The sequence below is a fragment of the Aulostomus chinensis genome, chromosome 1, assembly GCF_037954235.1.
Source record: "Aulostomus chinensis isolate RoL2024-O1b breed Wild chromosome 1, RoL_Achi_v1.0, whole genome shotgun sequence".
Classification (NCBI taxonomy): Eukaryota; Metazoa; Chordata; class Actinopteri; order Syngnathiformes; family Aulostomidae; genus Aulostomus; species Aulostomus chinensis.
In genome coordinates, this window is record NC_141320.1 from 51190852 (window position 1) to 51207078 (window position 16227).

At 44.9% G+C, this 16227-nt stretch overlaps 2 non-coding genes across 2 annotated transcripts; one reads left to right on the forward strand and one right to left on the reverse strand.

The window, feature by feature from the left end:
* The first annotated feature begins 12793 nt into the window (after nucleotides 1–12793).
* trnal-aag (transfer RNA leucine (anticodon AAG)) lies at nucleotides 12794–12875 on the forward strand. The gene has a single exon. It is a non-coding gene; the product is annotated as a tRNA-Leu (tRNA).
* Nucleotides 12876–15952: 3077 nt separating this feature from the next.
* Nucleotides 15953–16024, reverse strand: trnae-cuc (transfer RNA glutamic acid (anticodon CUC)). The gene has a single exon. It is a non-coding gene; the product is annotated as a tRNA-Glu (tRNA).
* Between the last annotated feature and the right edge of the window lie 203 nt (nucleotides 16025–16227).

Below are 16227 nucleotides of genomic sequence, written 5' to 3' on the forward strand. Positions count from 1 at the left end.
ACTCTTAGTACATGACTGTCAGCATCACTTTGAGGTTATTCGAAACGTTCACTCCATTACTGTTAGCATCATTTTGAGGTCATTACCAATTCTTCTGACATCACTGTCGTAATATTTTGAGGTTCGTAGCAACTTTTACTACATTCCTTTCGCATTATTTTGAGGTTCGTAGCAACTCTTCGTACATGACTGTCAGCATCACTTTGAGGTTATTTGAAATGTTCACTCCATTACTTTTAGCATCATTTTGAGTTGTTGAACAATTCTCACGACAACACTGTAGCATTAAATTGAGTTCATTAGCAACTCTTACTAAATGACTGTCAGCATCACTTTGAGGTTGTTCGAAACTCTGACTACATTACTGTAAGCATCACTGAGTTTCTTCGCAACTATCACTACATTACTGTTAGCATCATCTTGAGTTCAGTAGCAATTCTTCCGACATCACTGTCGCAATATTTTGAGGTTCGTAGCAACTTTTACTACATTACTGTCGCATTATTTTGAGGTTCGTATTAACTCTTACTACATGACTGTCAGCATCACTTTGAGGTTATTCAAAAGTTTCACTCCATTACTGTTAGCATCATTTTGAGTTCATTAGCAATTCTTACTAAATCACAGTCGCATCATTTTGAGATCATTAGCAATTCTTCTGACATCACTGTCACATTATTTTGAGGTTCGTAGCAACTCTTACTACATTATTGTTGCATTATTTTAAGGTTCCTAGCAACTCTTACTACATTACTGTCAGCATCACTTTGTGTTTATTAGCAACTATCACTACATTACTGTTAGCATCATTTTGAGTTCATGAGCAATTCTCACGACATCACTGTAGCATTGAATTGTGTTCATTCGCAACTCTTACTAAATGACTGTCAGCGTCACTTTGAGGTTGTTCGAAACTCTTACTACATTACTGTAAGCATCACTGAGTTTCTTAGCAACTATCACTACATTACTGTTAGCATCATCTTGAGTTCATTTGCAATTCTTCCGACATCACTGTCGCAATATTTTGAGGTTCGTAGCAACACTTACGACATGACTGTCAGCATCACTTTGAGGTTATTCGAAAGTTTCACTCCATTACTGTTAGCATCATTTTGAGTTCATTAGCAATTCTTACGACATCACTGTCGCATAATTTTGAGATCATTAGCAATTCTTCCGACATCACTGTTGCATTATTTTGAGGTTTGTAGCAACTCTTAGTACAAGACTGTCAGCATCACTTTGAGGTTATTCGAAACGTTCACTCCATTACTGTTAGCATCATTTTGAGTTCATTAGCAATTCTTACTAAATCACTGTCGCATCATTTTGAGATCTTTAGCAATTCTTCTGACATCACTGTCGCATTATTTTGAGGTTCGTAGCAACTCTTAGTACATGACTGTCAGCATCACTTTGAGGTTTTTCGAAACACTTACTACATTACTGTTAGCATCATGTTGAGTTCATTAGCAATTCTTACGACATCACTGTCCCATCGGTTTGAGATCATTACCAATTCTTCTGACATCACTGTCGCATCATTTTGAGATCTTTAGCAATTCTTCTGACATCACTGTCGGATTATTTTGAGGTTCGTCGCAACTCTTACTACATGACTGTCAGCATCACTTTGAGGTTGTTCGAAACACTTACTACATTACTGTAAGCATCACTGACTTGATTAGCAACTATCACTACATTACTGTTTGCATCATTTTGAGTTCATTAGCAATTCTTCCGACATCACTGTCGCAATATTTTGAGGTTCGCAGCAACTCTTACTACTTGACTGTCAGCATCACTTTGAGGTTATTCGAAACGTTCACTCCATTACATTTAGCATCATTTTGAGTTCATTAGCAATTCTTACTACATCACTGTCGCATCATTTTCAGATCATTAGCAATTCTTCTGACATCACTGTCACATTATTTTGAGGTTCGCAGCAACTCTTACTACATTATTGTTGCATTTTTTTAAGGTTCGTAGCAACTCTTACTACATGACTGTCAGCATCACTTTGAGTTTATTAGCAACTATCACTCCATTACTATTAGCATCATTTTGAGTTAATGAGCAATTCTCACGAAATCACTGTAGCATTGAATTGAGTTCATTAGCAACTCTTACTAAATGACTGTCAGCATCACTTTGAGGTTGTTCGAAACTCTTACTACATTACTGTTAGCATCATTTTGAGTTCATAAGCAATTCTTACTACATCACTGTCGAATTATTTTGAGGTTCTTAGCAACTCTTAGTACATGACTGTCAGCATCACTTTAAGGTTATTCGAAACGTTCACTCCATTACTGTGAGCATCATTTTGAGTTCATTAGCAATTCTTACTAAATCACTGTTGCATCATTTTGAGATCTTTAGCAATTCTTCTAACATCACTGTCGCATTATTTTGAGGTTCGTAGCAACTCTTACTACATGACTGTCAACATCACTTTGAGGTTTTTCGAAACACTTACTACATTACTGTTAGCATCATTTTAAGTTCATTAGCAATTGTTCCGAAATCACTGTCGCAATATTTTTAGGTTCGTAGCAACTTTAATCCATTACTGTCGCATTATATTGAGTTTCGTGGCAACTCTGACTACATTATTGTTGCATTATGTTAAGGTTCGTAGCAACTCTTAGTACATGACTGTCAGCAACACTTTGAGGTTTTTCGAAACACTTACTACATTACTGTTAGCATCATGTTGAGTTCATTAGCAATTCTTACGACATCACTGTCCCATCAGTTTGAGATCATTACCAATTCTTCTGACATCACTGTCGCATCATTTTGAGGTTCGTAGCAACACTTAATACATGACTGTCAGCATCACCTTGAGGTTATTCGAAACTTTCACTCCATTACTGTTCGCATCATTTTGAGTTCATTAGCAATTCTTCCAACATCACTTTCGCAATATTTTGAGGTTCGTAGCAACTCTTACTACATTACTGTTGCATTATTTTAAGGTTCGTAGCAACTCTTACTACATGACTGTCAGCATCACTTTGAGGTTGTTCGAAACACTTACTACATTACTGTAAGCATCACTGAGTTAATGAGCAACTATCACTACATTACTGTTAGCATCATTTTGAGTTCATTAGCAATTCTTACGACATCACTGTCCCATCAGTTTGAGATCATTACCAATTCATCTGACATCACTGTCGCATTATTTTGAGGTTCGAAGCAACTCTTACTACATGACTGTCAGAATCACTTTGAGGTTTTTCGAAACACTTACTACATTACTGTCAGCATCACTGAGTTTATTAGCAACTATCACTGCATTACTGTTAGCATCATTTTGAGTTCATTAGCAATTCTTCCGACATCACTTTCGCAATATTTTGAGGTTCGTAGCAACTTTTACGACATTACTGTCGCATTATTTTGAGGTTCGTAGCAACACTTAATACATGACTGTCAGCATCACCTTGAGGTTATTCGAAACTTTCACTCCATTACTGTTCGCATCATTTTGAGTTCATTAGCAATTCTTCCAACATCACTTTCGCAATATTTTGAGGTTCGTAGCAACTCTTACTACATTACTGTTGCATTATTTAAAGGTTCGTAGCAACTCTTACTACATTACTGTCAGCATCACTTTGAGTTTATTAGCAATTATCACTCCATTACTGTTAGCATCATTTTGAGTTTATTAGCAATTCTTACGACATCACTGTAGCATTAAATTGAGTTTAGTAGCAACTCTTACTCCTCCTGGAACCGTCACCTTACCGTGGTGGAGGATTTTGAGTGCCCTAGTGACCCTAGGAGCTATGCTGTCGGGGGCATTTTTCCCCTGGTAGGGTCAACCTAGGCAGACTGGTCCTAGGCGAAGGGCCAGACAAAGAACGGTTCAACAGACCCTTCATGGAACATCCAGCAAGTGCTACATGTACCCTGCCCGGAGGGGCACTGGGGCCCCGCCCTGGAGCCAGGCCCAGGGTGGGGGCTCGAAGGCGAGCGCCTGGTGTCCGGGCCTTGGTCCGTGGGGCCCGGCCAGGCCCTGCCCGAAGAGGAGACACAGGCACGTCCTCCCTTGGACTCACCACTCATCGGGGGAACCGGAGGGGTCCGGTGCAATGTGGTTTGGGTTGCAGTTTCAGGCGGGTGTCTCGGCTGTCTGAACCACAGACATGGAAGCTGGCTTTTGGGACATGGAACGTTACCTCTCTGGTGGGGAAGGAGCTGTAGCTGGTGGAAGAGGTTGAGTGTTACCGGCTAGATATAGTCGGCCTCACCTCCACACATAGCTCTGGGTCCGGAACCCGAGTCCTTGAGAGGGGTTGGACTTTCTCTTTTGCTGGAGTTGCTCCGGGTGAGAGGCGGAGGGTGGGGGTGGGCTTTTTGGTTGCCCCTCGACTCTCTGCCTGTACGTTGGGGTTTACCCCCGTGGACGAAAGGGTTGCTTCCCTGCGCCTTCGGGTCGGGGAACGGGTCCTGACTGTGGTCTGCGCATATGCGCCGAAAACTAGTTCAGAGTACCCACCCTTTTTGGAGTCCTTGGGAAGGGTACTGGATGGTGCCCCGGCTGGGGACTCCATTGTCCTACTGGGAGACTTCAACGCTCACGTGGGCAACGACAGCATGACCTGGAGAGGTGTGATTGGGAGGAACGGCAGGCTCGACCTGAACCCGAGTGGTGTTCAGTTATTGAACTTCTGTGCAAGTCGCAGTTTGGCCATAACGAACACCATGTTCGAGCATAAGGATGCCCACCGGTGCACATGGCACCAGGACACCCTAGGTCGCAGGTCTATGATCGATGTTATAGTCGTATCATTTGACCTGCGACCGCATGTTCTGGACACTCGGGTGAAGAGAGGAGCTGAGCTGTCAACTGATCACCACCTGGTGGTGAGTTGGATCAGATGGCAGGGGAAGATGCCGCGCAGACCTGGCAGGCCCAAACGAGTAGTGAGGGTTTGTTGGGAACGCCTGGCAGAAGAACCAGTAAGAACGATCTTTAACTCCCACCTCCGGCAGAGCTTTGATCACATCATGGGGGTAGTGGGGGACATTGAGTCCGAATGGGCCATGTTCCGCTCTGCCATTGTCAAGGCGGCTGCTGTGAGCTGTGGCCGCAAGGCTGCTGGGGCCGGCCGCGGGGGTAATCCTCGAACACGCTGGTGGACACCAGAGGTGAGGGGAGCCGTCAGGCTGAAGAAGGAGGCTTACAGGGCATGGCTGGCCTGTGGGTCTCCAGAGGCAGCTGACCGCTACCGGCAGGCCAAACGGTGTGCAGCTGTGGCGGTCGCCAAAGCAAAAACTCGGGCATGGGAAGAGTTCGGTGAGGCCATGGAGAACGACTATCGGTCGGCTCCAAAAAGGTTCGTGCAAACCGTCCGTCGCCTCAGGGGGGGAAGGCGGCAACTTGCCCACACTGTTTACAGTGGGGGTGGGAGGCTGCTGACGTCAACTGGGGAGATAATTGGGCGGTGGAAGGAATACTTTGAGGAACTCCTCAATCCCACCAGCACGTACTCCGTGGAGGAGACAGAGTCTGGGGAATGCTTGGGGGGGGGGTCGTCCAATCTCAGGGGCAGAAGTCGCCGAGGCAGTTAAACAACTCCGCGGTGGCAGAGCCCCGGGGGTGGATGAGATCCGCCCTGGGTATCTCAAGGCTCTGGATGTAGTGGGGCTGTCTTGGCTGACAGGTCTCTGCAACATTGCGTGGACATCGGGGGAAGTGCCTTTGGAGTGGCAGACCGGGGTGGTGGTCCCCGTCTTTAAGACAGGGGACCAGAGGGGTGTTCCAACTATCGGGGGATCACACTTCTCAGCCTCCCTGGTAAGGTCTACGCCAGGGTACTGGAGAGGAGGGTCAGTGCGATAGTCGAACCTCAGATTGAGGAGGAGCAGTGTGGTTTTCGTCCTGGCCGTGGAACTATGGATCAGCTCTTCACCCTCGCAAGGGTGCTGGAGGGGGCATGGGAGTTTGCCCAACCAGTCCACATGTGCTTTGTGGACTTGGAGAAGGCTTATGACCGTGTTCCCAGGAGCATACTGTGGGGGGTACTCCGGGAGTACGGGGTGGATGGCCCTTTACAAAGGGCCATTCGGCCATTCTACCGGAGGAGTGAGAGTCTGGTCTGTGTGGCCGGTAGTAAGTCGGACTTGTTCCCGGTGAGGGTTGGACTCCGCCAACGCTGCCCTTTGTCACCGGTTCTGTTCATAACTTTTATGGACAGAATTTCTAGGCGCAGCCGGGTGGTGGAGGGGGTTGAGTTTGGTGGCGGGAGGATGTCGTCTTTGCTGTTTGCGGATGACGTAGTCCGCTTAGCGCCATCGGGCCACGACCTCCAGCTCTTGCTGGGACAGTTTGCAGCCGAATGTGAAGCGGCTGGGATGAGAATCAGCACCTCCAAGTCTGAGGCCATGGTCCTCAGCCGGAAAAGGGTGGTTCGTAGCAAAACTTACTACATGACTGTCAGCATCACTTTGAGGTTATTCGAAACTTTCACTCCATTACTGTTAGCATCATTTTGAGTTCATTAGCAATTCTTACTACATCACTGTCGCATCATTTTGAGATCATTAGCAATTCTTCTGACATCACTGTCACATTATTTTGAGGTTCGTAGCAACTCTTACTACATTATTGTAAGCATCACTGAGTTTATTACCAACTATCACTACATTACTGTTAGCATCATTTTGAGTTCATTAGCAATTCTTACGACATCACTGTAGCATTAAATTGAGGTTCGTAGCAACTCTTACTACATTACTGTTGCATTTTTTAAGGTTCGTAGCAACACTTACTACATGATTGTCAGCATCACTTTGAGGTTATTCGAAACGTTCACTCCATTACTCTTAGCATCATTTTGAGTTCATTAGCAATTCTTACTAAATCACTTACGCATCATTTTGAGATCTTTAGAAATTCTTCTGACATCTCTGTCGCATTATTTGAGGTTTGTAGCAACTCTTACTACATGACTGTCAGCATCACTTTGAGGTTGTTCGAAACACGTACTGCATTACTTTAAGCATCACTGAGTTGATTAGCAACTTTAAGTACATCACTGTTAGCGTCATTTTGACTTCATTAGCAATTCTTACTACATCACTGTCGCATCATTTTGAGATCATTAGCAATTCTTCCGACATCACTGTCGCATTATTTTGAGGTTCGTAGCAACTCTTACTACATTACTGTTGCATTATTTAAAGGTTCGTAGCAACTCTTACTACATTACTGTTAGCATCACTTTGAGATCATTAGCAACTATCACTACATTACTCTTAGCATCATTTTGAGTTCATTAGCAATTCTTACTCCATCACTGTCGCATCATTTTGAGATCATTAGCAATGCTTCCAACATCACTGTCGTATTATTTTGAGGTTCAAAGCAACTCTTACTACATGACTGTCAGCATCACTTTGAGGTTATTCGAAACTTTCACTTCTTTACTGAAAGCATCACTGAGTTTATAGCAACTGTCACTCCATTACTGTTAGCATCATTTTGAGTTTATTAGCAATTCTTCTGACATCACTGTCACATTATTATGAGGTTCGTAGCAACTCTTACTACATTATTGTAAGCATCACTGAGTTTATTACCAACTATCACTACATTACTGTTAGCATCATTTTGAGTTCATTAGCAATTCTTACGACATCACTGTAGCATTAAATTGAGGTTCGTAGCAACTCTTACTACATTACTGTTGCATTTTTTAAGGTTCGTAGCAACACTTACTACATGATTGTCAGCATCACTTTGAGGTTATTCGAAATGTTCACTCCATTACTCTTAGCATCATTTTGAGTTCATTAGCAATTCTTACTAAATCACTTACGCATCATTTTGAGATCTTTAGAAATTCTTCTGACATCACTGTCGCATTATTTGAGGTTCGTAGCAACTCTTACTACATGACTGTCAGCATCACTTTGAGGTTGTTCGAAACACGTACTGCATTACTTTAAGCATCACTGAGTTGATTAGCAACTTTAAGTACATCACTGTTAGCGTCATTTTGACTTCATTAGCAATTCTTACTACATCACTGTCGCATCATTTTGAGATCATTAGCAATTCTTCCGACATCACTGTCGCATTATTTTGAGGTTCGTAGCAACTCTTACTACATTACTGTTAGCATCACTTTGAGATCATTAGCAACTATCACTACATTACTCTTAGCATCATTTTGAGTTCATTAGCAATTCTTACTCCATCACTGTCGCATCATTTTGAGATCATTGGCAATGTTTCCAACATCACTGTCGCATTATTTTGAGGTTTGAAGCAACTATCACTACATCACTGTTAGCATTATTTTGAGTTCATTAGCAATTCTTCCGACATCACTGTAGCATTATTTTGTGGTTTGTAGCAACTCTTACTACATTACTGTTGCATTATTTAAAGGTTCGTAGCAACTCTTACGACACGACTGTCAGCATCACTTTGAGTTTATTAGCAACTTTCACTACATCACTGTCGCATCATTTTGAGTTCATTAGCAATTCTTCCGACATCACTGTAGCATTATTTTGAGGTTTTGAGGTAAACTTACAAAGCTGAGAAATGTTCATGAAGAAGAAAGGCACACGTTATGATTGAGGCCAGAAACTAAAACTCCACACCAAATGTACTTTGACTTGTAGGATAATGAACTTGAATGTGTTGAAACAGCAGATCAATGAATCCACTACCACACAACAAGATGATGACCCCCTACCACAAGATGGCGTCACAGATCCTGACGCTCTGAGCAGGAAACACCGAGCAAAACATTACAACAAAGCTCCTGTTGTTCCCTCCAGGAAAAACTGTGGCTCTGATGAGAAGAAGGATCCCAGCCTCCTCTGAGGATCCATGGCCGCACCATTGGGTCGAAGGACAATGGGGTCGGCACCAGGAGGAACCCTGGTGTCTCCGATGCAGGGAAGATGGAGCAGTGAAGAGGCCACATTGTGGCGTCCTAAAGAGGACATTTGGTGGAGCCTGAGACAGCAAACATCACGCCCCCTTCATCAGAAGAACCACAGCACCAGAAGAAAGAATCCCGGCAGTGACGACAGGGAGGATCAGGGTGACCTCCTCACCACCACCTTTGAACCTTCAAATGAACTTCAAAAAGCTTTAGAGTGGAGAAGGATTTTAAAACATTTTATTGTTTTTTCCTTTCATTCTCATTTGTGCGATTGTCTGATTTATTAGAAATAAACACTGTCTGCTGGGTTTCCATTGACTGTGATTCTCTTTTTGCATGCAAGTTGAAAGTTCTGCCAATAAAAACACAAGTATTTGAAGACCAAAGGAAGAACCCCCAAAGTCACGACCCTGAGATCAAAGTGAACGCTCTGATCTCAGAGGTCTGGGATATTTCCCATCCCATGGTCCTTCAAATAAGAGCCCTGTGTCTCTGTCTCAAAGTTTTCAACCGTATTTGTTTGTTAAATTAAAACCAGACGACCACTGTGGTCCTTTTTACACGGTAAGTAAAGCACAGATGCCCTGGTGGACCTGTTGGCACCCTGGACTTTGAATCCAGTGACCTGAGTCCAAGTCTCAGTTCCAGCAGGTTTCCTGCAGCCTTCAGCAGAGCTGCCATGTTTCTCTGTAGAGAACTAAGTGATGCTCTCAGCAGGTTGAGGGCACCACCAACAAGTGAGGTATGAACCTCTGACTTCCTTCTTGTCAAACAGGAAACTCCTAATACCTCATTTGAGTAAAGTACCTCATATTCCTGACATCCAAGTAGTAGTGAAGTGGAGGAAGAAGGGAGGAGATCTCCAACAGGATCCTTCTTTCCTCTGTCCTCCTTGATCTCATGGATCACCACAGTCAAGGGGAGACCCAAGCTCCCGGATGGATCTGGCACTCAGGAACTGCTGAGTTTTCCAGTGGACTTTGTTCCATCCATGGTTCAGGAACAGGACTCCTCCTGGTTAACCTGGTATCTTTCCACCCAACTGTGGGTTCTTGGAGAATTTTTCATGTCGTGTCAAGAAATCAGGCTGGTGGGTTTTTCAATGAGAGAAATTCTGGTAACTTAATTAAGTGGCATGTTTGTTGAAGCAGTAATTAACTGATAAATTAAAGAAGGCCTGGCCAGTCTTTGCTCCCAGGTCATATGATGGAGTTAGAAAGTCCTGAATAAATCTGGAGTTCCATGATTTCCTTGTGGTTCATGATCCTTTTGCCAATGTAGTCTGGAACAAGAGCAAGATGAACCTCCAAATAGCAACAGGTTGATTGCAGGTGATGTCAAGTGGTATTTAGAGGAACCTCCTCCTTGTGTTTGGTTCCATGGTGGAATGGTGAGCCCTCTGGACTCTGGATCCAGTGATCCCAGTTCAAGTCTTGGTGGGACCTTCCTGTCTGGAATGTGTCCCATGTAACAAACTGATCAAGAGATGCAATGTGGTTCTAATGTTCTGGTTCATTTCTTACTGCCATGAACACAGACTGTGTGTTTAATGTTAACAATAAATGCAACAACTAAGGAGCCAGTAGCTCCTGTGGAAAAAAATTCTACTTTGTCAGTGAATTAATTCAGTCTGCAACTGTCAGTGTCTGTCAGGATGGCCGAGCGGTCTAAGGCGCAGCGTTCAGGTCGCAGTCTCTCCTGGAGGCGTGGGTTCGAATCCCACTTCTGACAAAGGACATTTTCTCCACATTCCCATGCATCCACAGTGGTACATTCCAAACCCAGTTGAAGCTGCTCTCCACTGATGGGAGTGAGTGGTTGAACTGGCAGCAGAGGAGGCAAAGGAGCTTCCCTGTGATGGTCCAACATCGCCTGGTTTCCTCCAACATGGAGCAGCCACCAAACTCTAACTTCAATGTTGGATCAAAGTCTGCTGAAGAAATGTGTTTGGTTCAAAAACCCATTTGTGTTCATCCTTCAATTCACATTTTGTCCATTAACTTCATAATCAGAGTCTCCATCTCATCACATGACTAAAGTCTGGGTTCTGTATTGGTGGTAAAATATCCTTCCATGCCCCTCACTAGTTTGCACACAGAAAAGCATATTTTACTGGTTTCAGACCTCTTAGCTTGTTTTCTCTCTTAAAGCAGCTGAGGCAGCTTTCATTGTGTGATTTATTTTAAAATATAAATATGGAACAGAACCATTGGAATCAGATGTCAGGACATTTGAAGGAATGTCAATCTCCTGTTGAAATGTTGCAGTGTGCAGCTGAGGCTCTCTGGCAGTGGCACCAGGAGCCACAATGGCAGAACCTGGACCCTCCTGGAGGAGAACCACAGGTGAGGGCCTTCTTGGCTCCAGATTGATGGAAGTCAAGTGTCTGAGGCTGTTAGCAGCCATGAAGTTGATCTGGTTGGCACTGGTATTTGTTCTTGCTGCAGCTCAGGAGTGATTCAGGAGAAGAGTTTCAGAACAGCCCAGGTTGGGGACTGGAATTTTAGAATTTCCCCTGGAACCAGACAACCTTGGGAGGTAAAACCTCCAATCATAGCCACTCAGATGCAGCAGCAGAAGAAGCTGTCATCCACCCTGACAGTCAGAGCATCAAGTCAAGAAAACATCACCATCTTGTAGTTCCAAACCTTCACCTGTCAGATTCAGCTACTTCTTATTGTGGGACTTTAAACTTGAACACAATGGAATTTGGACAAGGAGTTTTCCTTCCAGTCCAAACATCATCGTCCAGCCTCCAACCAGAGGTCCATCAGTTATCATGGAGCCACAGGTGGAGTCTGGATTCTTTTCTAGAATGAGACGGCAATGAGAGTCCTGCCAAGTGACATCAGTCACGCGACTGGATGACTTCAGTCACGCGACTGGATGACTTCAGTCACGCGACTGGATGACTTCAGTCACGCGACTGGATGACTTCAGTCACGCGACTGGATGACTTCAGTCACGCGACTGGATGACTTCAGTCACGTGACTGGATGACAGTGTAGATGCCATTGTAGAGGTTGGGGAAATAGTCTCTGAGAATCCAGCTTGAACCCACAGCCTCCTTGTTTTCCAATAACCCAAACAGCGACCATCAGTCTCCCTCCAATCCTGTACTTGGGTAAACAACAAAAACAGAGTAAAAGTCTCTGGCAACATATTTGTTTCCTGTAGGGTTTCTTCATGTATGTGTGGTGTACCTGCTTTCCCAGAGGACTGCCATCTTTGTTCTGTGGGCTGACATGTTTTAGTGTCAGCACAGGTCTTAGCGCTGAGACTGAACTCTCATTCTCCTCCAAGTATTATTTCCACCTCACACTCCTGCAGATATTCAAGTGAACAGGGAACACAAATTTATGCTCAACTTCTCCTGTGTATTCATCCACAGTCACTAAACAACAACCAAACCAAACAAAAGAGGGTTTGCTAGCATGGCGATCAGCTGTAGTTCACCATCTTATCCAGGTCATATGACTCAGGAGTAGCGTGGCCGTCTGGCAACCAAAGGGTAGCTGGTTTGATCCTCACTTTCTCCAGTGACCATGTCAAAGTGTCCTTGAGTAAGAGACTGAACCCCTAAATACTTCTGATGAGTAGGTTGGCTCCTTGCATGGCAGCCTTCAGCATCAGTGTGTGAGTGTGTGTGAATGAGAGGACATTGTTCAGCTCCTTGAGTGCTGCTGAGGTAGAAAGGCTCTGTACAAATTGAGTCCTTTTACCATTTCTTTCCTGCTTCTAGCAGCGCTGTTGTCACTTCCTGTGACCGTGGAGGGAAGGGGTCCCCCTTCAGAATAAGTTTGATATCATTGTTACTTCCTCTTCAACATGCCTTTAGCAGACCAACTCAGAGAGCAGCACAGTGAGGTAGTGTGGCCGAGCGGTCTAAGGCGCTGGATTAAGGCTCCAGTCTCTAAGGAGGCGTGGGTTCAAATCCCACCACTGCCATCATGTCCCAGGTCACTGGAGAGGTGTGGCTCTCACAGCCTTTCCTTTCACTTCCACAGGTATCTTCAAACCTGTGACCAAAAGAAGAAGTAGGTCCTGAAAACTCTCCAGCTGGTCCAGAACGCTGCGGCCCGCGTGTTGACTAGAACTAGTAGACAGTACTCCTGTACTGGCTTCTCTGCATGGCTCCCTATCACATTCAGAATAGAATTCTAAATTGTCCTTCTACCATCAAAGTCTTCAACAGTCAGGCTCCTTCCTACCTGACAGAGCTCCTAGTCCCCTATTATCCAGCTAGAACCCTTCGCTCCCAGGATGCAGGGTTACTGGTGGTTCCTAGAGTTCTAAAAGTAGACTGGGAGCCAGAGCCTTCAGCTATCAGGCTCCCCTCCAGTGGAACCGTCTCCCAGTTTCAGTCCAGGATGCAGACACCCTCTCGACCTTTAAGAGCAACCTTTTTGATCAGGCTTATAGTTGGGCTGCTTAGGGTGGCCCTTAGATATGCTGCTATAGGCTTAGGCTGCTGGGGGATCTCCCATGGTGCACTGGGCTTCTCTCTACTCCTCTCTGTCCTCCTTTATTTGTCATTTATAAATCATACTCAGATGTGTCACTAACTCCCTCTCCCTTCATCCCAGATGTCGGTGCTGCTGGAGGAGGCTGCAGACCTGAAGAGGCTCAAGCTGCCACCCGTAGCTCCACCTGCTCATCGTCTGTCCATCAGTCTCTTCCCTTCTCTCTCTCTTTATCTCTGTCCCTCTCTTTCCTTCTGTATATCTGTCTTCCTCCATTCTCTGTCTTTGTCTCTGCCCCGCTCTCCTGCTCTCTTTCCCCCCAACCGGTCAAAGCAGAAGGCCGTCCCCACTGATCCTGGATCTGCTCGATGTTCCTGCCTGTTAAAAGGAAGGTTTTTGTCACCACTGTTGAAGGATGTGCTGCTGGTGGAGAACTGTTGGGTGGAGGTTCATTGAAGGAGTTTGGTGCTGGACCTGCTCTACTAGTAAAGAGTCATGAGAGAACTTTGTTGTGATTTGGTTCAATACAAATAAAACTGACTTGACTTGACTACATCTATATACATGTACATCTCTATAGATTTATCTTTACATCTCTATAACAACATCTTGTCTTATTATGGCAAAAGGTTTCTGAGGTTTGTACAGTAACTTGGGGGGGGGGGTACCACAGCATTAGCTGTTTCCCATGGACTCTGCATCATTCACAACTCCTAAGCAGGTTACTAAAACAATATTATGAAGAATAATAATCATTTACAATATTTTCATAAAGCAGCAAACCGACAGATCCTTGTCCCTGATTCTTCTCTCTCTCTGCCCTCCATGCAGGTCCTACCTCAGACGGTGCTCACAGTGGTTCTCAGTGAGCTCAGGGAGCTTGTGAGGATAACCAGACACATGAAAAACTAGAGGGAACATTGGCTGGAGCTCAGTGTCTCCTGATGTACATGGCAGGGCAGCTGCTGCTGATGTCATCAAAATGAGCCCTGGAATCACAAGGTTTGCTGTGACGAGAGGCACTGACATCAAGACATGTTTGGAGCTGTTTATGGTTGATGGTTCTGTTCATGCCACTGTCACTAAAAAGAGTCAGCATTGCTGTGACAAACCTCAAAGGAAAAAAAAGTCCATGGTGACAAGTGGAAAGACATTGATGAGGGACACCTGGATGCTTCTATTGGTGTTCTTCTTCTTCCTGGAGTGTTCAGATCCTGCAGTGAGGCCACTGATCGTCTCTGGGACGCATCGACAGGCAGAAATATTTTCCGGGCCACAAGGCCACTTCAGAACTTTCAACGAACATCAAGAGTCCTCAGATTTGACGACAGAGACACCGGAGCAAGAACTGACAAGCTTGCCCCCATTGGGGATGTCTGGGAAAGATGGGTGCAGCTCCTTGCACCAACATTCAACCCAGGGCCAGAGGTGAGAGTGGATGAACGTCTTGTCCCTTTCTGAGGAAAATGCCCCTTCCAGCAGTCCATGCCCAGTAACCAGGAAGGACGGCAGAGCAGAGTTTGTGTTCTGGCCTGTTCTGCTTTTCATTTAGTGTTTATATTAAAGTTCTGTTGCTGAAAAAAAGACTTTTATGCCAAACCCAAAGGTTCATTTTATCATTTTTTTAATTGAAATCGAGGGTTTACTGACTAAAAAAAGGTCCAGAGGCCCACAACAAAATATTCAAATCAATATTTCCATGGATAAGGAAGCCTAACAAGGAAACCAAGAGATGGAAACAACTTGGATGATAGAAAATTGTTTTTAGTGAATTTTACAGCTGATTGAAGATGTGGGTCAAAACTGACCGTTACCATAGAGATGGGAACAGAAAACTCAAATGGAAGCTCAAAAGGGGACTTAGCTCCAATGGTAGAGTGCTAGCTTAGCATGTGAGAGGTAGAGGGATCCATGCCCTCCTTCTCAGAATACTTCAGCTTGGTCTGTTGATCAGAGGAGCTGCTGGGTGATGAATGCTGATGTTTGTCCACTGCTGTGATAAAGTGTCCCCTGTTACTGAGATGAGGATGAACACCTGCTCAGGTCAAAGCTGCAATCAAACCAGGGACTCTGAACCTCCCACACAGTGAAGGAGTTTGTCCTGCAGGTTGATGGACGCTTATTAAGTTCTATCTTTGATCAAATATCAGAAATGTAAAATAATTCAACATTGATTGCATTTCCCTCCTTTCTTTGGTGCCCTCAGACTTTCTGAGAACTGTAGGAGGAACTGCTCTCTGTTCTGTGTTTGTTCTGCTCAGTGTAGGAAGGAACGAAGGAACGGAGCTCTAAGTTTTCCAGTTCCTACATCAATGAACAGACTTTCTGTGCTGCAAGGAACCAAAGCTACGAAGGAGGATTACAGTTTGTCCTTGCAGGAGTCAGTGACTTAATAGAGTCAAACCTGAATGAGACAGTCACCCTTCAACATGGGGCCATGGCAGAGTGAACCAAGAACACTACAATGGGGGTGAGAGTGGAGCCATGATGGACTCACAGTTCATCACCTCCACCATCATGTGGACCACCTGATCACCTCTCCCTCAACCTCTAAATAACTCATTCCCTGACCGGGAATCGAACCCGGGCCGCGGCGGTGAGAGCGCCGAATCCTAGCCACTAGACCATCAGGGACCACACTGAGCTCTCCAACAACAGAGACTATAGACAATGACTCAAGAACACAGGACTCTGTGGTCTCAGCTTGAGATGCAGAGGGTCCACCAAGACCACCAGACACCTCAGCCTCCTAAAGACAGTCCACCCCCAGGATCCTGCCCCCCTCTGCTCCAACTCAGCCCTCCATTCATAACTGACTTTGTCTCAGTCTCTTCACA